Source organism: Salvelinus alpinus, chromosome 12 (genome assembly GCF_045679555.1).
Source record: "Salvelinus alpinus chromosome 12, SLU_Salpinus.1, whole genome shotgun sequence".
Taxonomy (NCBI): Eukaryota; Metazoa; Chordata; class Actinopteri; order Salmoniformes; family Salmonidae; genus Salvelinus; species Salvelinus alpinus.
This window is the reverse complement of record NC_092097.1, coordinates 13,337,955-13,361,843: the sequence shown is the minus strand read 5'-3', so window position 1 is coordinate 13,361,843 and position 23,889 is coordinate 13,337,955.

The window sequence follows — 23,889 nt, the reverse complement described above, 5'->3', positions numbered from 1 at the left end:
CATTACAATGTGAACACACAATATCATTACAATGTGAACACACAATATCATTACAATGTGAACACACAATATCATTACAATGTGAACACACAATATCATTACAATGTGAACACACAATATCATTACAATGTGAACACACAATATCATTACTATGTGAACACACAATATCATTACAATGTGAACACACAATATCATTACAATGTGAACACACAATATCATTACAATGTGAACACACAATATCATTACAATGTGAACACACAATATCATTACTATGTGAACACACAATATCATTACAATGTGAACACACAATATCATTACAATGTGAACACACAATATCATTACAATGTGAACACACAATATCATTACAATGTGAACACACAATATCATTACTATGTAAACACACAATATCATTACTATGTGAACACACAATATCATTACAATGTGAACACACAATATCATTACAATGTGAACACACAATATCATTACAATGTGAACACACAATATCATTACAATGTGAACACACAATATCATTACAATGTGAACACACAATATCATTACAATGTGAACACACAATATCATTACAATGTGAACACACAATATCATTACAATGTGAACACACAATATCATTACAATGTGAACACACAATATCATTACTATGTGAACACACAATATCATTACAATGTGAACACACAATATCATTACAATGTGAACACACAATATCATTACAATGTGAACACACAATATCATTACAATGTGAACACACAATATCATTACTATGTGAACACACAATATCATTACTATGTGAACACACAATATCATTACAATGTGAACACACAATATCATTACAATGTGAACACACAATATCATTACAATGTGAACACACAATATCATTACTATGTGAACACACAATATCATTACAATGTGAACAGCGAATCTCATTTTGAACTGCGTATCATCACCATTTGGACAAGCAGCTTTTAGACAACCGAGTGGTCAGGGTTGTAGCACACTCACTCCAACAGTGTTTTCACAGTAAAACATGTGCCTAGGCAAGTCATGTGTAATGCATTGATCCATGTAACAGCAGTGGGAAAATCCCATACACTGATACCATGCCTGCTGCCAACGCTACTCGTCAAAAAAGTGCATGACCAGCTACACTGACAGAGGAAGTCACTGACTTTGATTCATGTTTAAGATATCTCAGAGGTATATATTTGTGTTGTGTAGAATAGATATTCCCACCGCTTGGCAGATTACAACATGCCTTATCTTCTCTCAGTATAGCTAGTTATTCAAAATCAGGTCTGTTTATGATTAGAGGCTGTCACAATGTGTTCAGTGTTTCACATTTTTGTTCAGGCTGAACCTAACGATGCCAAGCTGAGCATCTCCAAGAATGGGGCAGTCAGAGAGCCAGGCCATCAGCAACTTCTAGCACCAAACTGAGTAGCCATCACAGACCATGACAATCATCCTCTCATAGATTGACTCCCTGCAGCCACCCACAAGCTGGAAAATGTATCTGTCAGTTGTATTTAACATGTTGAACCCTTGACACATGTAGACCTACAGTACATCATGTCAATGCTATAGAATATCTAAAGTACACTGTTAGAAAAAAAAGGGTCTCAGATGGGTTCTTTCGCTGTCCCCATAGGAGAACACTTTAGTCGAATTACCTCGAACTAACCTGTACCCCAGCACATTGACTCGGTACCGGTGCCCCCTGTATATAGCCTCATTATTGTTATTTTATTGTGTTACTTTATTTAATTTTTTACTTTAGTTTATTTAGTAAATATTTTCTTAACCAACAATGCAGTTTTAATAAAATAGAGTTAAGGGCTTGTAAGTAAGCATATTCGGCGCATGTGACAAATACAATTTGATTTGTGGTTCCAGGTAGAACCCTGTGTGGAAATAGTTCTACCCACTGGGCACAGAAGTCTGTAAAACAATATGTTTTAAATGTACATTTGGTTGAGTTGTCAACTAACATGAATTCAACGTGAAATCCTGAAAAAATGTACAATGTCATTGGATTTAGGTTAAAAGTTGGGTGAAAAAATATATAAAATTCCCTTACGTTGACTTTTTGCAAATCCAGGCGGTTTTCCACATTGTTTTTGCCCAGCAGGTACATGGAACCCAAAATGGTTCTACTTGGAACCAAAAAGGGTTATTCAAAGGGTTCTCCTATGGGGACAGTCAAAGAACCCATTTAGGTTGTAGATAGCAATTTCTAAGAGTGTACGATCATCTTATGCTGCACATTTCCAAAACTCCAAAATGTCTGTACGATGTAGAATGTGTCCCGGTGCTACCCCATGCAGCTGCTCTGGGGGAAAGGGAAGGTGTGTGAGTATTCATTTGTGGTTCTTCAACACTAATAAATCTGGGAGCAATGCTAACACTGCACAGATGTGAGGAGGCTGGAGTTTTCCCTGGCTTTAAACTGGGAGCCCAAAGTCTACCACTACAGGAGATGAATGGTGTGTGGGTGGCCGCCTCATTGATTTTGTGTCGGAAAGATTAGTGCATGTTAAGGTTACACACTCAGGGATGGGATATATTTAGTGGAACATACCCCTTTAGCCCCATTGCAAATTCCTCCCGTCCTCAGCTCAGAGACTGGTCTCGTCTCAGTCAGGAGTTGTGTCTGTGCTAGTGTTAAGCTTCCAGGAGACAGAGAGGATTCTTCTGCCTGCCTGTCTCTCCTCTCAGCTAAGCCTAGTGCTTAATCATCACATCTACCTTTGCAATAGATCTCTAGAACTGCATATTCCTCTAACACCACAATCAGCTGTGCTGGGCAATGCTGACTTGTGAGAACAGCTTTTGAACCATATTTTTCCCTGATAACAGCTTTAAAAAAATGTAATAGTCCAAGTGATGCAGTCCGCAGACTACCCCTAATAAACAAACAAACAATTCACACACAGGCCCACTTAATTATCAACAAGCGTCATTGAATGGCCCATCTAAAGGTCAGTCCCAGCAGGCACTTACTGGAGGTCCAGAGTTCCATGGCCTCTTTGTAAGAGCCTGTTGGCCAATAGCGCTCCTTTTCCAAGTGGAGCTCCTATAGTGAGCAGAGCAGTTTTATTACCAATTAGTACTCTTTATTGCATACTACACACTTTCCAGGTCGTGACACAATGTAGACTAAAACACTGTTAGCATACTGCATGGGTATTACATTGCTGAATGTCAGGACAATTCCACAAACTGCTAGCTGAGCAACACTCAACTTAGTTTCTTATATCGAGGCGAAGTTGAGTTTTTATATCTGGTCACAGGATTTGCTAGCAACAACATTGAGTCACCAACATGTTCCGAATACAACAGGTGTAGCCCTTACAGTGAAATGCTTACTTAAAAGCCCTTAATTAACCAACAATGCAGTTGATCAGTTGATACTTGTAAAAATGTCAATTCTGAAAATGCTTACCTGTACCCATGTTTGTCCTGTACAACTGTGTTCCTTCTGCGGGATGCTGAAATTCATACTTTAAATGAAAACTTTTAACGAATACAACCACTGCATTTTCAGAATTAACATTTTTACAAGAATCGACTGATGGTGACTCAATGTTGTTGCTATCAAAACTCAACTCCGCCTTGATATAAGAGAACAGAGTTGAGCTAACAAACTGCCAGTCACACCACAGTAGACGTACAGTCCTGTACACAGAGGAACTGAGGCCTGTGCTTTACCATACAGTCTACTTAAAGAGCTGACATCCCAATCTTGTTGTTCCTGTCTTTCTTCTAACACGCTTATTTTGCGCATTTCGTTTAGCCTCAGGTCTAATCTTTTGATGATAATCAGGAGGTCCCAGGGACCCATCTAAAGAAACAGAGAGGATGTGCGAGGCTCAAACAGCCATGTGACATGTTCTAATGACATGCCACGCTGATGGGAATCTGCTGTTCCCTCCCACATCTCCTACCACTTGTCTATATCCCCCCCCCCCCATCTCTCCCCGTCTAAACCTCTTCCCCCTCACCGGTGCTGCTGGTGTGTGTTGGCTGAGAGGCTCTCTCGGCGTGCCATGCAGATGTAATCTACACCTCTTAGTGCTGAGAGCAGCGATTGAATCACAGAGGGCGCCGCCTCGGTGAAGGGTTGACAGGTTTGGCGTAGCGACATGTAAGGGGATCTGCTTTCATACATGTCGTCCCAGGGGGCCGGAGCGAGAGCGACCTTTGTGATGCATGCAGGGGTGAAACTGAGAGGCGGCGGAACACTGGAGGCGTGTGACAGCCAGGCTCATGGCAGAGACAGAGAAAGGGAGTGAGAGACAGAGGGAAACATTGAGAAAAGGAGTGAGAGAGGCCTGGTAAGACAAGGACTGAGAGACCGCGAGAGACAGAGTGAGAGACATTGAGAACTTGAGAGAGTGAGATTAAGGGAGACGTTTGAAGAGAGAAAGACTGAATGACAAAGATACTGATAAAGGGAGAGGGACTGGGAGAGAGAAACCCCCTGAGCTTAGAGAGTGAGGTACTAGAGACAGCACTCAGTGCCCATGTCACATAATCCAGTATCCATGCACATTGTACATTTGGTACTGGCTCTGACCCTGTACATAGCTTCCTATTTCATGTATTATTTCTCATGTTTTTATTTGTATCATTTTGTTTATTAGTTATACTATTTTGAAGACTGCACTGTTGGGTAGGGCTTGCAAGTTAAGAGTTTCACTGTACTTGTGCATGTGACAAATAAAACTTGAACATCGAGGGTGGATTATTATTGCAGCGGAAAGCCCATACAGTTGTATTTCATGTATTATTTCTCATGTTTTTATTTGTATCATTTTGTTTATTAGTTATACTATTTTGAAGACTGCACTGTTGGGTAGGGCTTGCAAGTTAAGAGTTTCACTGTACTTGTGCATGTGACAAATAAAACTTGAACATCGAGGGTGGATTATTATTGCAGTGGAAAGCCCATACAGTTGTTTGCTTAGAGCTAATGACAGGAGCAGGAGCCCTTTAGACTATAGAGCCAATTCACAGAGGGTGTATGTGTGTAGAATCCTCCCAGAAGCCTGTGTTTAGAGTGTCAAGGGAGAGCCTTTGTTCCAGGCCTGTTAGCTACATGCTAACGTCCGTGAGGCATCATTAGAGTGCAGACTGGTCTGTGCCCAGCGCAGAACGAAAAGGGGAGAACAGACACATGCACTTCAGAGAGAGTCCAGAGGTCAGTGTCCCCTGGACACACCAACCACAGAACAAAACACAGCCCCTGCTATGCTGCCTGCCTCTGAGGCTGACATGTGAGCCTCCCGCTTTGCTCAGTGCTACAGCGCAGCGACGCTTTTGCTTTGAAGAAGAAATATGTGTTGAAACGTGTAAGCACCTTTATGATGATTGTAAATCCGGCGCTCGGCTTAAAATGAAGTGATCCATCAAGAGCTCATTGACGTTATGAGACCTGTCCCTGGTTTACTTTTTCTTCTTCATCCGGCACTAGTTCATTTCAGGACTCATAAAATAAGCACTTTGAAGCACGATGAAAAAACAGAGGAGAGGATAGGAGAAGACAGAGGGAGGAAGCGAGAGTGAACATCGGAGCAGCTTTGGCTTGTTGTTTAAATACTCCCACAGCACTTACTGGCTCCCTCCAGCAGTATCTCATGCTAAAATATTAATCATGTTTGACAGCTGTTTAAACTATAAAAACAAATAAAAGGATTGTGGCTGGGAAAGCAAAAAAATGCCAGATGAGGACTGGAAATAGCTAAAAAGCCAGAGACAAGAGGTTTTATTATATTCCGTGTGGTAACATTCAAAACATTCCAGGTAGAATGTTAATATGACCCTATGACCTGTACTGGTGTAAAAGAACCCTGCTGGCATCTCCATCTCATGACTCTTTCTCTGGAACAGCCGGGAAAAGCAGTGTCAATGGAGACGGACAGTGTTTAATGAGATAAATGGGGTATAATCACGAGAGAGGTGTGCGATGATGTGCACGTGCACACATGCTGACACATACATGCGGACAAACACACAGCCCGAGCAAGGCAGAAGTAATTTGCTGCATTTAGCAGCCTGATAGCACACGCCCACAAGAATGGGGAGTGATTTAACAGACATTGCTCACACCAATTAGGGTGAATCAGTGAGGCAGCGCTGCGGCAGACAAGTGGATACAGGCCCTGTCAACACACAAACACACACACAATGCATGAAGGTATCCTGTTCTGCCTGAAACAGCCTCCAACATTTCATAGTGCAATAAACATTACTCATAGAAGGCCAACAGTTCAGTGCTATAACATTGCCTACAGTGCCTTGCGAAAGTATTCACCCCACTTGGCGTTTTTCCTATTTTGTTGCATTACAACCTGTAATTTAAATGTATTTTTATTTGGATTTCATGGAATGGACAAACACAAAATAGTCCAAATTGGTGAAGTGAAATGAAAAAAATAACTTGTTTAAAAAATATATATAATAATTCAAATGGTAAAGAGGTGTGTGCATATGTATCTTCGCTATGAAGCCCCTAAATAAGATCTGATGCAAACAATTACCTTCAGAAGTCACATAATTAGTTAAATAAAGTTCACCTGTGTGCAATCTAAGTGTCACATGATCTGTCACAATCTCAGTATAGATACACACCTGTTCTGAAAGGCCCCAGAGCCTTCAAAATCACTAAGCAAGGGGAACCACCAAGCAAGCGGCACTATGAAGACCAAGGAGCTCTCCAAACAGATCAGGGTTGGGTTATAAAAAAATATCTGAAACTTTGAACATCCGATGGAGCACCATTAACTCCATTACTAAAAAATGGAAAGAATATGGCACCACAACAAACCTGCCAAGAGAGAGCCGCCCACCAAAACTCACAAACCAGGCAAGGAGGGCATTAATCAGAGGCAACAAAGAGACCAAAGATAACCCTGATGGAGCTGCAAAGGGCTTTACGGAAGAGTGGCCAGAAAAAAGCCATTGCTTAAAGAAAAAAATAAGCAAACATGTTTAGTGTTCACCAAAAGGCATGTGGGAGACTCCCCAAACATATGGAAGAAGTTACTCTGGTCAGATGAGACTAAAATTGAGCTTTTTGGCCATCAAGGATAATGCTATATCTGGCGCAAACCCAACACCTCTCATCGCCCCGAGAACACCATCCCCACAGCGAAGCATGGTGGTGGCAGCATCTTGCTGTGGGGACGTTTTTCATCGGCAGGGATTGGGAAACTGGTCAGAATTGAAGGAATGATAGATGGCGCTAAATACAGGGAAATTCTTGAGGGAAACCTGTTTCAGTCTTCCAGAGATTTGAGAGTGGGACAGAGGTTCACCTTCCAGCATGACAATGACCCTAAGTATACTGCTAAAGCAACACTCAAGTGGTCTAAGGGGAAACATTTAAATGTATTGGAATGGCCTAGTCAAAGCCCAGACCTCAATCCAATTGAGAATCTGTGGTATGACTTAAAGATAGCTGTACACCAGCGGAACTCATCCAACTTGAAGGAGCTGGAGAAATTTTGCCTTGAAGAATGGGCAAAATTCCCAGTGGCTAGATGTGCCAAGCTTATAGAGATATACCCCAAGAGACTTGCAGCTGCAATTGCTGCAAAAGGTGGCTCTACAAAGTTATGACTTTGGGGGGGTGAATAGTTATGCAAGTTTTCAGTTTGTCTTATTTCTTGTTTGTTTCACAAGATAAAATATTTTGCAGCATCAGAGTGGTAGGCATGTTGTGTAAATCAAATGATACAAACCCCCCAAAAATCTATTTTAATTCTAGGTTGTAAGGCAACAAAATAGGAAAAATGCCAAGGGGGTGAATACTTTCACCACTGTATATATCAACCATGTGAAGAGGCTACAGAATGGCTGAGAGAGAGAGAGACAGACAGTCCCAAGTACACCAACACACCACTTCCCATACAATACTGAGGTCACATCAGCTCATGTCAGCCATGTCATGATGAGGGTATACAAAGCATGACAAAATGAGGTAGTGGCCGGGACTCCTGGTTCCCTTCCTGTCCTCTGAAGCTGGAGCTGCTCTTGGTTTCAGCGCCATGCAGCCTAGGGGAAGATGATACTGTAGACCAGGGCCACAAAGGGAGAACGGAGAAAGAGGGAGCACAAAATAAATTATATTTGCACACCTATTGGAGGAGTCAAGCCCTGGAGACCACCTGATACATTTCTTCTTGAGGGCTATTCATATTTTCAAGCACAAGAATCACTATGCCTCTCAGGAAGGGGAGATGAGATTGAGTTTTCTATTAGTATGAACCAAAAGCCGCTGCTCTGTGTGTGTGAGAGGACTGCGACTACGCTGTCCTTGCCCCCCACCCTCCCATTGAAAACAGGAGAGGAAATGTGTTTTCCCGTCTGGAATAATGCAGTAAAGGTACATTTTTATGTAGGATTTTCCATCTTTACAGTGTGCTTAGAACTGAAAAGCAACAAGGTCTCAGCAAATACAGTAAGCATTAGCAGTGACAGTAAACAACTTCCTCTGTAAGAATCCACTATTGGTCCTCCTCTGCAGAACATGTCTCTTCAGAGACATTTGGCCCAAGACATTCTTTATACTGTTGATCTTCCATCGGTTCAAACCCAATTGACTATCTACTCACACAAAGCACACAAAGCAGATGTCACCACCGGTCCCAACTACACTCTGGTCTGACCCTCTCTTATCTTCAGCAGTGATGAATAGATTGGTGGCAGGCAACTACAGAGGACAATCTCTCACATTAGCCCAGACCAAAGAGTAATTACTGCAGTGTGTTGACCTCTGGGGTCAAAGGGCAAGCAGACTGCCAAAAAAGGTGGGCCTATTTATAAAATCTCAGTCAAAACACAGCATACACATTCCATTAATTAATGCCTTGTATAATTTATAAGGCACATTACTTAAACTGTAGTCCATTGAAAAATGTTCCTTGGTGACCAGTATTAATTGCAGAAGCATGAAATGCAGAGCTTGGCTGTGGTCCTCTTGTCAAGCTCTGAGAAGGCTGCGGTAATGGGAGATACCGAGGCCACTTTAAGATGAAAAACGGCTATGGAACCTAGTGTCACTTAATCAATGTGAAACCCCAGTAGGGAGAGGTAGCCACATCCCGCAGGGCCACACAGTCCCCAGAATGGAGGTTTAAAATGGGCCACAGTCTCATACTGCATCTCATCCCAGTCACACTGATGATTAGGCACCTAGGGGCTGGTAGGGAGGTTGCCCCTTCTTGGGACTCGCTTAACAACACCATCCATCTCCCTAACCCAATACTACAGAGACCACCTACCTACGAAACCATCATGACCACTGACTCCTGAGCCTTACTTCTGCAATATCCTTCAGGAAATATTCTGGTCTGCCAACCACGTGCTACAATGATGCACGATCACTCCCTGGCTCACCCACTAATCACTTGAGTTATACTGTAGACCACAGGATGTTGGTGGCACCTTAATTGGGGAGGACGGACTCATAGTAACGGCTGGAATGGAATAGATGGAATGGTCATCTAACTCGAACACATGGTTTCCATGTGTTTGATACCATTCCATTCACTCCATTCCAGCCATCCTCCTCTCAGCAGCCTCCTGTGTTGTTGGCATCATAGACCCTGGTAAGTTCTCCCATCAAAGCAGTGGTGGCCAACACTCCTCCTGGAGAGCTATACTTTTGATTGACGCTGATTTGAGCATGCCCTAGTGCTAGTACAGTATGTGGTAGATCACTGCAGAACTCGTACGCATGTGTATGAGTGCTCCTCCACAGCAGTTCTGATATGTGTATCGGTATGTATGGAGTGTGGCGGTTTGTCTCTGCCTGCTCTCTGGCCCTCTATCTATGCGCTGCTTGAGGCGCTATTATCGCTGAAACAAACAGCTCCTGTTCTCAGCTCCACACAGAGCCCTCATCTATCTGCCTGACGTGACATGTGCTTCCTTGTTTGTTTTCTATCCTCACCCATGAGATGCAAGCAGCTGATGATATTGAGCTGTGTCGATGGCACGCCTCCACTCATGCCAAATAAATCAATCACCCCTCCTGCACGCTGCTGTGTCCCCGTTTAGGCACCAATCTCCTCTACTCCGCTCCGATCAATCAGGAGCTTCTGTAGGGGCTTACTGTACTGCTGCCTCAGAGCGAAAATAGCAAATCGCTTCCCGGCAAGGCACCCCAGCAGCTGACTGATAGAACAGAGGGGTCTTCAACCTTTTGTTGCCAATGGACCCCCTCCGAGGCAAACCGGCCACTCAGGGACCACCTCCCAGGCAAACCGGCCACCCAGGGACCCCCATCAAACGTTAGCAAAAATGTTGTCTGTCATCAGGTCAATGATCATGTCAAGGAGAAGTAATTTACATTTCAAAATTAATAGATTTGGTAGATAAGAGTTCAGGTGAGCCTTAGTGCTTCAGCAAACAAAGGAAAGCTCTAGACTGCAGCTGAATCTGGTAATGAATGGTGTGGCTTTTGAACAAGTGGATTAGACTGTAAACTGTCTAAGACAGGGAGATGTGTGTCCATAAAACAAGAGATGCTCTGATTTTTTTGATACCACACTCCAAAAATCAAGTCCTGCAGGCTCTAGTTTAGTCTTATCTTGATTATTGTCCAGTCATGAGGTGAAGTGCTGCAAAGAAAGACCTACCGTAATTTCTGGACTATTAAGCACACCTGAATATAAGCCGCACCCACTGAATTTAAAAAATATATGTATTTAGTACATAAATAAGCCGCACATGTCTATAAGCCGCAGGTGCCTACCGGTACATTGAAACAAATTAACTTTACACAGCCTTTAAAGGAAACACGGCTTGTAACAAAAATAAATAAGCTTTCTAAACGAAACACGGCTTGTAACAAAAATGAATAGGCCTTAACGAAACACGGCTTGTAACAAAAATAAATAGGCTTTAACGAACACGGCTTGTAACAAAAATGTAAAAAAATAGCAGTAAACAGTAGCCTACCAAGAAAGTCATTGGTCACTATCTTCCTCCTGTGCACCGAAACCACTGAAGTCATCTCCTTCGGTGTCGGAGTTGAATAGCCTCAGAATTGCTTCATCCGATGTTGGATCGTTTTCATTGTCGCTCTCGTCACTTTCATCCGGAGGCAAATTCCCTGATGTCTATAAGCCGCAGGTGCCTACCGGTACATTGAAACAAATTAACTTTACACAGCCTTTAAAGGAAACACGGCTTGTAACAAAAATAAATAAGCTTTCTAAACGAAACACGGCTTGTAACAAAAATGAATAGGCCTTAACGAAACACGGCTTGTAACAAAAATAAATAGGCTTTAACGAACACGGCTTGTAACAAAAATGTAAAAAAATAGCAGTAAACAGTAGCCTACCAAGAAAGTCATTGGTCACTATCTTCCTCCTGTGCACCGAAACCACTGAAGTCATCTCCTTCGGTGTCGGAGTTGAATAGCCTCAGAATTACTTCATCCGATGTTGGATCGTTTTCATTGTCGCTCTCGTCACTTTCATCCGGAGGCAAATTCCCTGCTGAGCTCATGCTGCCCTCTTCAATACGCAGCAGTCCAATACGCAGCAGTCCTGACAATGCTCCACGTTGTCAGGACCCACTGGCAGACTTGACCATAAGTTGCTCTTCGCATGCGGCCCGTTTTAGTGAAGGATTTCTCCCCACTTGTCATCCAAGCCTCATTTTCTAGTTTGGGCTTTTCTTTCCTCTGAAAGCTTTTGTTGTCTTTTTGCACTGAGTCAGTTTCTCACGCTGCTGTTTCCAACGTCTTATCATCGACTCATTAAGGCCAAGCTCCCGTGCAGCAGCTCTATTTCCTTTTCCAACAGCCAGATCGATCGCCTTCAAATTGAAAGCTGCATCATATGCATTTCTCCGTGTCTTTGCCATGATGAGGGTGACAAAATGACTACCGTAATCAGAATGATGGGAAGTTTGAGCGTGCTCGATTTACGTCACATTGTGACGGTGCTCAGTTTTTTGGCGGCATGAATCTTGTGAAAGCGGGAAAAATCCATAAATTAGCCGCGTCATTGTATAAGCCGCAAGGTTCAAAGCGTGGGAAAAAGAAGCGGCTTATAGTCCGGAAATTACGGTAGTTAAGCTGCAGCTGGCCCAGAACAAAGCGGCACATCTTGCTCTTCATTGCAATCAGATGGCTAAAATAAATACTATGCATGCCAGTCTCTCTTAGCTAAGAGTTGAGGAAAGACTGAGGCTGAATATAGCCCACGAAGATCTCCTCTACCACACAAGTCAGAAGAGGTGCAAAAACAGACAGGAAGATCATGTCAGTGACTCAACCCACTCAAGTAGAGTATAACGAAAAAAGCCTGGCACGACATGATGCACCCTTCCTAGGGACGGCATGGAAGAGCACTAGGAAGCCATTGACAAACCCCGTAATAGGCAGAGAATCCCAGTAGAGAAGGGAGCCGGCCAGGCAGAGACAGCAAGAGCGGTTCGTCACTCCAGTGCCTTGCCGTTTACCTTCGCACCCCTGGGCCAACCACACTCAATCAAATCAAATTTTATTGCTCACATACACATATTTAGCAGATGTTTGTGTTCCTAGCTCCAACAGTTTAGTAGTACCTAAACCCCCAATAAAGGAGTCGTTCTGCAGGTGGTGACCACAGACCACTTCTCAGTTCCTATGCTTCCTGGCTGATGTTTTGGTCACTTTTGAATGCTGGCGGTGCTTTCACTCTAGTGGTAGCATGAGACGGAGTCTACAACCCACACAAGTGGCTCAGGTAGTGCAGCTCATCCAGGATGGCACATCAATGCGAGCTGTGGCAAGAAGGTTTGCTGTGTCTGTCAGCGTAGTGTCCAGAGCATGGAGGTGCTGCCAGGAGACAGGCCAGTACATCAGGAGACGTGGAGGAGGCCGTAGGAGGGCAACAACCCAGCAGCAGGACCGCTACCTCCGCCTTTGTGCAAGGAGGAGCAGGAGGAGCACTGCCAGAGCCCTGCAAAATGACCTCCAGCAAGCCACAAATGTGCATGTGTCTGCTCAAACGGTCAGAAACAGACTCCATGAGGGTGGTATGAGGGCCCGACGTCCACATTTGGGGGTTGTGCTTACAGCCCAACACCGTGCAGGACGTTTGGCATTTGCCAGAGAACACCAAGATTGGCAAATTCGCCACTGGCGCCCTGTGCTCTTCACAGATGAAAGCAGGTTCACACTGAGCACATGTGACAGACGTGACAGAGTCTGGAGACGCTGTGGAGAACGTTCTGCTGCCTGCAACATCCTCCAGCATGACCGGTTTGGCGGTGGGTAGTCGTGGGGTGGCATTTCTTTGGGGGGCCGCACAGCCCTCCATATGCTCGCCAGAGGTAGCCTGACTGCCATTAGGTACCGAGATGAGATCCTCAGACCCCTTGTGAGACCATATGCTGGTGCGGTTGGCCCTGGGTTCCTCCTAATGCAAGACAATGCTAGACCTCATGTGGCTGGAGTGTGTCAGCAGTTCCTGCAAGAGGAAGGCATTGATGCTATGGACTGGCCCGCCCGTTCCCCAGACCTGAATCCAATTGAGCACATCTGGGACATCATGTCTCGCTCCATCCACCAACGCCACGTTGCACCACAGACTGTCCAGGAGTTGGCGGATGCTTTAGTCCAGGTCTGGGAGGAGATCCCTCAGGAGACCATCCGCCACCTCATCAGGAGCATGTCCAGGCGTTGTAGGGAGGTCATATAGACACGTGGAGGCCACACACACTACTGAGCCTCATTTTGACTTGTTTTAAGGACATTACATCAAAGTTGGATCAGCCTGTAGTGTGGTTTTCCACTTTAATTTTGAGTGTGACTCCAAATCCAGACCTCCATGGGTTGATAAATTTGATTTCCATTGATATTTTTTGTGTGATTTTGTTGTCAGCACATTCAACTATGTAAAGAAAAAAGTATTTAATAAGAATATTTCATTCATTCAGATCTAGGATATGTTATTTTAGTGTTCCCTTTATTTTTTTGAGCAGTGTATATAAATATTAGGATGAGCAATGTCTGAGTGGCATTGACTAAAACACAGTAGAGTACAGTATATACATATGAAATGAGTAAAACAGAATGTAAATATTTTTAAAGTGACCAGTGATTCCATGTCTATGTACATTTATTTTTTTAATCTTACCTTTATTTAACTAGGCAAGTCAGTTAAGAACAAATTCTTATTTTCAATGACGGCCTAGGAACAGTGGATTAACTGCCTTGTTCAGGGGCAGAACGACAGATTTTTATCTTGTCAGCTCGGGGATTCGATCTTGCAACCTTTCGGTTACAACTCCAATGCTCTAACCACTAGGCTACCTGCCGCCCCATAGGGCAGCAGCCTCTAAGATACAGGGTTGAGTAACCGGGCGGAAGCCAGCTAGTGATGGCTATTTAACAGTCTGATGGCCTTGAGACTGAAAAACAGCTTCTGTCTCTCGGTCCCAGCTTTGATGCACCTGTACTGGCCTCGCCTTCTGAATGATAGCGGGGTGAACAGGCCCTGGCTTGGGTGGTTGATGTCCTTGCTGATCTTCTTGGTCTTCCTGGGACATCGGGTGCTGTAGATGTCCTGAAGAGCAGGCAATGATGCATTGGGCAGACAGCACCACCCTCTGGAGAGCCCTGCGGTTGCGGGAGATGCAGTTGCCGTACCAGGTGGTGATACAGCCAGACAGGATGCTCTCAATTGTACGTCTGTAAAAGTTTGTGAGGGTCTTAGGGGCCAAGCCTGTTGAACCTTCCTCACCATATTGTCTGTGTGTGTGGACCATTTCAGATTGTCAGTGATGTGTACGCTGGGGAACTCAAAGCGTTTTACCTTCTCCACTGCGACTGTCCCGTCGATGTGAATAGGGGTGTGCTCTTTCTGTTTTCTCCTGAAGTCCACGATCAGCTCCTTCGTTTTGTTGATGTTGAGGGAGAGGTTATTTTCCTGGCACCACTCTGCCAGGGCCCTCACCTCCTCCCTGTAAGCGGTCTCGTCGTTTGTTGGTAATCAGGCCTACTACTGTTGTCTGCAAACTTGATCGAGTTGGATGCGTGCTTGGCCCCTAAGAACCTCATGGGTGAACAGGGGGCGCAGGAAGGGGCTGAGCACGCACCCTTGTGGGGTCCCTGTGTTGAGGATCAGTTTATTGGAGGTGTTGTTTCCTAACTTCACCACCTGGGGGGCGGCCCGTCAGGAAGTCCAGGACCCAGTTGCACAGGGCGGGTTTCACACCCAAGTTTAATGATGAGCTTGGAGGGTACTACGGTGTTGAAGGCTGAGCTATAGTCAATGAACAGAATTCTTACATAGGTATTCCTCTTGTCCAGATGGGATAGGGCAGTGTGCAGTGTGCAGTGTGATGGCGATTGCATTGTCTGTGGATCTATTGGGGCGTTACGCAAATTGAAGTGGGTCTAGGGTGTCAGGTAATGTGGAGGTGATATGATCCTTAACTAGCCTCTCAAAGCACTTCATGATGACAGAAGTGAGTGCTACAGGGCAATAGTCATTTCGTTCAGTTACCTTTGTTTTCTTGGGTACAGGAACAATGGTGGACTTCTTGAAGCAAGTGGGGACAACAGACTGTGATAGGAAGAGATTGAATATGTCCGTGAACACTCCAGCCAGCTGGTCAGCGCATGCTCTAAGGATGCGGCTAGGGATACCGTCAGAACCGGCAGCCTTGCAAAGGTTAACACGCTTAAATGTTTTACTCACGTCGGCCACGGAGAATGAGAGCCCACAGCCCTAGGGAGCAGACCGCATTGGTGGCACTGTGTTATCCTCAAAGAGGGCGAAGAAAGTGTTTAGCTTTTCAGGGAGCAAGACGTCGGTGTCCGCGACGTGGCTGGTTTTCCCTTTGTAATCCGTGAATGTCTGTAGACCTTACCACATACGTCTCGTGTCTGAGCCGTTGAATTCCGACTCCACGTTGTCTCTGTACTGACATTTTGCCCGTTTGATTGCCTTACGGAGTGAATAATTACTCATTGTATTCAACCATATTCCAAGTCACCTTGCCGTGGTTAAATGCAGTGGTTCGCGCTTTCAGTTTTGCGCGAATGCTGCAATCTATCCACAGTTTTTGGTTTGGGTAGGTTTTAATAGTCACAGCGGGAACAACATCCCCTATACACTTCCTGATGAACTCAGTCACCCTGTCCGTGTATATGTCAATGTTATTCTCAGAGGCAACCCGGGAACATATCCCAGTCCACGTGATCAAAACAATCTTGAAGCATAGATTCTGATTGGTCAGACCAGCGTTGAATAGACCTTAGGACGGGTACTTCCTGTTTGAGTTTCTGCCTATAGGAAGGGAGGAGCAAAATGGAGTCGTGATCTGATTTGCCGAAGGTAAGGCGGGAAGGTTCTTGCAGCCATCCCGGAAGGGAGAGTAACAATGGTTGAGATTTTTTGTAGCGCGAGTACTATAGGCAATGTGTTGATAGAACTTCGGTAGCGCTTTCCTCAAATTTGCTTTGTTAAAATCCTCAGCTACAATAAATGCGGCCTCAGGATATGTGGTTTCCAGTTTGCACAAAGTCCAGTGTAGTTCATTGAGGGCCGTCGAGGTATCGGCTTGAGAGGGAATATACAAGGCTGTGACTATAACCGAAGAGAATACTCTTGGGAGGTAATACGCCCAGGTGAACAAAAGGACTTGAGTTCCTGTACGTATCACAACCATACATCACCGCCTTTCTTCTTCCCGGAGAGTTCTTTATTCCTGTCTGCGCAATGTACTGAGAACCCAGCTGGCTGTATGGACAGTACAGTATATCCGGAGAGAGCAATGATTCCTTGAAACAGAGTATGTTACAGTCCCTGATGTCTCTCTGGAAGGAGATCCTCGGCCTGAGCTCATCTACTTTATTGTCCAAGGACTGAACATTAGCGAGTAAAATACTCAGAAGCGGTGGATGGTGTGCACGCCTCCTGAGTCGGACTAGAAGTCCACTCCAAATACCTCTTCTCTGCCGGCAGCATCTTGGAGCAGCCTCTGGGGTAAGATAAATTGCCTTTGGGGGTATGAACATAAGGTTCCAATTCGGGAAAGTCGTATCTGGACGTTTTTTTTTGTTTTTTTGTTGTAGTTTTTACCTTTTTTTCTCCCCAATTGGTAGTTACAGTCTTGTCCCATCGCTGCAACTCCCACACGGACTCCGGGAGAGGTGAAGGTTGAGAACCATGCGTCCTCCGAAACACGACCATGCCAAGCCACACTACTTCTTGACACACTGCGTGCTTAACCCGGAAGCCAGTCGCACCAATGTGTCAGAGGAAACACTGTACAACTGGCGACCATGTCAGCGTGCATGCGCCCGGCCCGCCACAGGAGTCACTAGAGCGCGATGGGACAAGGACAACCCGGCCAGCCAAACCCTCCGCTAACCCGGACGACGCTGGGCCAATTGTGCGCTGCCTTATGAGTCTCCTGGTTGCGGCCGGCTGCGACACAGCACGGGATCGAACCTGGATCTGTACTGATGCCTCTAGCACTGCGATGCAATGCCTTAGACCGCTGCGCCACTCGGGAGGCATAATGCTGGTGAGTTACAGCCACTCTGATATCCAAAAGTAACTTCCGTCTCTATGTAATAACAAAAAAAACGTTCTGGGCTAATAATGTAAGACATAACACACCAAAAACTAAATACTGCAAAGTTGCTTAGGAGCTAGAAGCAGAGCTTCCATGTCTGTCGGCGCCATCTTGCAGTATAATAGGACCTACTGAAGAGTAGGTAGTCTTCAGTAAAGACTTAAAGGCTGAGATCGAGTCTGCGTCTCTCACATGGATAGGCAGACCATTCCATAGAAATGGAGCTCTATAGGAGAAAGCTCTGCCGCCAGCTGTTTGTTTAGAAATTCTAGGGACAATAAGGAGGCCTGCGTATTGTGACTGTAGCATACGTGTAGTTATATATGGCAGGACAAAATGGGAGAGATAGGTAGGAGCAAGTCCATGTAATGCTTTGTAGGTTAGCAGTAAAACCTTGAAATCAGCCCTAGCCTTAACAGGAAGCCAGTGTAGAGGCGCTAGCACTGGAGTAATATGACACAATTTTGGGGTTCTAGTCAAGAATATAGCAGCTGTATTTAGCACTAACTGAAGTTTATTTAGTGCTTTATCTGGGTAGCCGGAGAGTAGAGCGTTGCAGTAGTCTAATCTAGAAGTGACAAAATCATGGATTAGTTTTTCTGCCAAATTTTTGGACAAAAGCAGTGAAATATGACAAGGCAGCAGCTACTCTTCCTGGGGTCCAAACATTAAAGCACTTACATTACATATAAAACAAAAATTAAAACAGTACATCATATAACATTAGTACACCACTACACATCTACAATACAAAATGTATAATAATGTATGCGTATGGGTGTCTGTACTTGTGTCTCTTCACAGTCTCCGATGATCCATAAGGTATTTCTTTTCTTTTCTAGCTGATTCTACTGTTTGCATCAGTTACCTGATGTGGAATAGAGTTCCATGTAGTCATGGCTCTATGTAGTAATGTGCACCTCCCATAGTCTGTTCTGGACTTCTGGTGGCATGTCTTGTGGGGCATGCATGGGTGTCCGAGCTGTGTGCTAGTAGTTTAAAACAGACAGCTCGGTACATTTCGATTGTCAACACTTCTTACAAAAACAAGTAGTGATGACGTCAATCTCCCTTCCACTTTGCGCCATGAGAGATTGACATGCATATCATTAAACGTTAGCTCTCTGTGTACTTTTAAGGGCCAGCTGTGCTGCCTTGTTCTGAGCCAACTGCAATTTCCCTAAGTCCCTCTTTGTGGCACATGACCACTCTACTGAACAAAAGCCTAGGTGCGACAAAACTAGGGCCTATCTTGTTGATAGTGTTGTTAAGAAGGCAGAGTAGCGCTTTATTATGAACGGACATTTTAGCTACTGTTGTATCAATATGTTTTGACCATGACAGTTTACAATCCAGTGTTACTCCAAGCAGGTTAGTCACCTCAACTTGCTAAATTTCCACATTATTCAATACGAGATGTAGTTAAGGTTTAGGATTTAGTGAATGATTTGTCCCAAATACAATGCATTTAGTTTTGGAAATATTTATGACTAACTTATTCCTTGCCACCCATTCTGAAACAAACGGCAGCTCTTTGTTAAGTGTTGCGGTCATTTTAGTTGCTGTAGTAGCTGACGTGTATAGTGTTGAGTCATCCACATACATAAACACACTGGCTGCCATGTCGTTAGTAAAGATTGAAAAAAGTAAGGGGCCTAAACAGCTACCCTGGGGAATTCCTGATTTTACCTGGATTATGTTGGCGGCTTCCATTAAAAAACACCCCGTGTTCTGTTAGACAAGTAACTCTTTATCAACAATATAGCAGGTGGTGTAAAGCCATAACACATATGTTTTTCCAGCAGCAGACTATGATCGATAATGTCAAAAGACACATTTTTATGAATTTCTCTCAGCCAGTCAGTCATTTGTACAACCTTATTATCATCAATTTCTCTCAGCCAATCATCAGTAATTTGTGTAAGTGCTGTGCTTGTTGAATGTCCTTCCCTATAAGCGTGCTGAAAGTCTGTTGTCAATCTGTTTACTGTAAAATAGCATTGCATCTGGTTAAAAAAAAAATCATAGTTTACTAAGGGTTGGTAACAGGCTGATTGGTTGGCTATTTGAGCCAGTAATGGGGACTTTACTAGGGTAGCGGATTGACTTTTGTTTCCCTCCAAGCCTGAGGGCACATACTTTCTAGTAGGCTTAAATTGAAGATATGGCAAATAGGAGTGGCAATATTGTCCACTATTATCCTCAGTAAGTTTTCATCCAGATTGTCAGACCACGGTGGCTTGTCATTGTTGATAGACAATTTCTTCACCTCTTCCACACTCTGGATATGTAGTGTCAGAGTTTGTCGCTGGCATGTCATGCCTAAGTTTGGCAAGATAAGCAATGAAAAAGTCATTAAAGTAGTTGGCAATATCAGTGGGTTTTGTGATGAATCTGATTCAATGAATGATGGAGCCGAGTTTACCCTTTTTCCCAAAATGTCATTTAAGGTGCTCCAAAGCTTTTTACTATCATTCTTTAAATAATTTATTTTACCAATAGTTAAAATATTTCCGGGTCAAGGTTGAACTTTTTCAGGAGAGGCTTTATTACTGCAACTTTTAGTGAGTTTGGTACACATCCGGAGAATAGGGAGCCATTTATTGTGTTCAACATTGCACTTTCAGTAGTTTAGTTGGAATAGGGTCCAGTAGGCAGCTGGAAGGTTTATTTTTGTAAATGTGTCGAGAAATACAGGATGAAAAACTTGAGTCTCCATTGATCCTAGGTCCTGGCAGTTCTGTGTAGAGTTTTGGAGAAATACGCAGATTCAAAGAGGAATCCATAATTTGCTTTCTAATGATTATGATCTTTCGTCAAAGAAGTTCATGAATTCATCACTGCTGAAGTGAAGGCCATCCTCACTTAGGGAATGCTGGTTTTAAGTTAGCTTTGCGACAGTAACAAATAATACATTTAGGATTGTTTTTATTCTCAATGATGTTGGAAAAGTAGGCTGATCGAGCAGCAGTGAGGGCTCTTTGAAATTGCACGGTACTTCCAGTTTGGTGAAGCACCATTTCCGTTCCAATTTTCTGGAAGCTTGCTTCAGGGCTCGGGTCATTTCTGTTTACCAGCTAGCTGATTTCTTGTGACAAAAGGTTTTAGATCCTTTAGGTGGTTAACTGATTTGTGTACTTCGACGTCCTTGGGTAGGTGGAGGGAGTCTGGAAGGGCATCTAGGAATACATGGGTTGTCAGAATTTATAGCACGGCTTTTTGCCACCTGTATTTACTAACGGCTGCGTCTGAAGCCGAGCTTGCAAAGCGGCTATCCTCAATATAAGGGCGGTAGTTCTGTACTTAAAACTTCTTGTCAATATGGGGGCGCTGTTTTCACTTTGTAAAAATTCGTTCCCAAATTAAACTGCCTCGTACTCAATTCTTGCTCGTACAATATGCATATTATTATTATTACTATTGGATAGAAAACACTCTCTAGTTTCTAAAACCGTTTGAATTATATCTGTGAGTAAAACAGAACTCAAGTTGCAGCTAACTTCCTGTCAGGAAGTGAGAAATCTGAAATCGGGCACTCTGTTCCAGGGTCAGTTTATTAATTTGCATGTAATCTATGAGTCGACATGCACTGCATACGATTTCCCCTAGATGTCAGTAAGCAGTGAGAATTGGAATGGTGTTGCTAGGCAGATCTGAGGCCATATAAAGGCTTTTGGAACGTGGGGTGCACTCTTTTCAACGTTCGTCATGGCGCAAGACAGACCTCAGGATGGCATTCTGAAAAGCTCTCGTTATAGACCTTAGATATATCCGGCTCTGATTTTATTCGATATAGGTGTTAAAGACATCATAATGTAGTTATTTTAAACCGAGTTATATCAGTTTATATCAGTATATTGCGATTTTCGGATATTTCTTTGTGCTGCGTTATGAAGAGTTGGACACGTCTGGGCCACATAGCTAATGTTTGCTGCTAATTCCTAAGTTGAAGACGACAATCTACAACCGAGCAACGATGATTCTGGACAAAGGACCACTTGCACAAGATTCTGATGGAAGCTCATCAAAAAGTAAGAACTATTTATGATGTTAATTTGTTGTTCTGTTGAAAAATGTTACACTACTATTCCGCCATTAATTTCGGTGCGGTCTCGCTTTAACGCACGCTGTATGTCGTAGTAACGTTAATTTTAAAAATCTAACACAGCGGTTGCATTAAGAACAAATGTATCTTTCATTGCTGTCCAACCTGTATTTTTTAGTCAAGTTTATGATTAGTTATTGATTAGATTAGGTGCCTCTCCCAAGATTTCTCCCGACATTTTGTTGGCAGGTTGGCTACTATTCTCATTGTATAACCACGATTTGTGCCGCTAAATATGCACATTTTAGAACAAACAATATATGTATTGTGTAATATGATGTTATAGGACTGTCATCTGATGAAGTTTTGAGAAGGTTAGTGAAAAATGTAATATCTTTTGCTGGTTTATTCGCTATCGCTAACGTGCATGAATCAATGCTGCTGTGTGGTTGGCTATTGTAGTAAGCTAATATAATGCTAAATTGTGTTTTCGCTGTAAAACACTTAAAGAATCTGAAATATTGGCTGGATTCACAAGATCTTTGTCTTTCATTTGCTGTACGCTGTGTATTTTTCATAAATGTTTTATGATGAGTATTTAGGTAATTCACGTTGCCTGTAGTTATTCTAGTTGCTTTGGTGAGAGTTGTGATGGTGGCTGCAATGTAAAACTATGATTTATACCTGAAATATGCACATTTTTCGAACAAAACATATGCTATACAATAAATGTTATCAGACTGTCATCTGATGAAGTTGTTTCATGGTTAGTGACTATTTATATCTTTATTTGGTCGAATTTGTGATAGCTACCTATGCAGGAAAAAAATGGTGGGAAAAAAAGTTGTCTTTTGCTATGGTGGTCAGCTAATAGAAATACATATTGTGTCTTCCCTGTAAAACATTTTAAAAATCAGAAATGATGGCTGGATTCACAAGATGTGTATCTTTCATTTGGTGTCTTGAACTTGTGATTTCATGAACATTTTATTATATGATATCCCTGTGGCTTTAGGCTAGGCTATGCTAGTCAGCTTTTTTGATGGGGGGGATCCCGGATCCGGGTTTGTGACTCGTTAGAGGTTTAAGAGTACAGCGACTGCAATGAGAATTACATATTTTTTTACCTTTATTTAACTAGGCAAGTCAGTTAAGAACAAATTCTTATTTTCAATGATGGCCTAGGAACAGTGGGTTCAGTCTATTAATGTTATGTATTGTGTCTATTTCATGTGGACCCCAGGAAGAGTAGCTGCTGCTTTCGCAACAGCTAATGGGGATACTAATAAAATACCATATATCAGGGAGCTCGACAACAATGACAAAAATCATGAAACGGGCTTACCATGAAAAACTTCCAAAAAGACTAATTCGAGGCAGAAAAGAGGCACTCAACAAAAAATAGCAGATATATTTTAGCTCACTTTAATCAATTGTTCAGGATCAGTACAGGTGACTGACGTTTCTACACTGAATAAAACTTCAGCTTGATGTCAAAACGTCAGTTTCTTCATTATTTTCACCTCCCAATAATTAAAAGAGGAAGTGTAAACTCTAACATAGCCTATTAGCTGGAAAGGTAGCGTCAAACATATTTTCGCTAAGAGCAGCTTTTGAGCTGGTTGAACAATGGTTAGCCATGTGTTGGCAAAAATGTATCTCCAAGTCAAGAAAGCTTACTAGCAGCCACTGGTAGCCTATTCGCGGGTGCTCAAAGCCTATGTCAGATACTCCAGTGAGTGTCATTTGCTCAATATTAAGAGTTGAGAAATAAAGTTGACATATATTATCCTCTTTTCTACTGTAGGTAGGTCATTCAAAATGGTTTATTCTGTTGTTTCTAGCGATATTCATTAAAACAAAAATATATAGATTTTCCATATACACATATATATATATATAGACATACAAAAGTATGTGGATATCCCCTCAGATTAGTGAATTCAACTATTTCAGTCACACCAGTTGCGTACAGGTGTAGAAAATCGAGCACACCGCCATGCAATCTCCATAGACAAACATTGGCAGTAGATTGGCCTTACTGAAGAGCTCAGCGACTTTCAACGTGGCACGGTCATAGGATGCCACCTTTCCAACAAGTTGGTTAGTCAAATTTCCGCCCTGCCCGAGCTGCCCCGGTCAACTGTAAGTGCCGTTATTGTGAAGTGGAAACGTATAGGAGCAACAACGGCTTAGCTGCGAAGTGGTAGGCCACACAAGCTCACAGAACGGGACAGCTG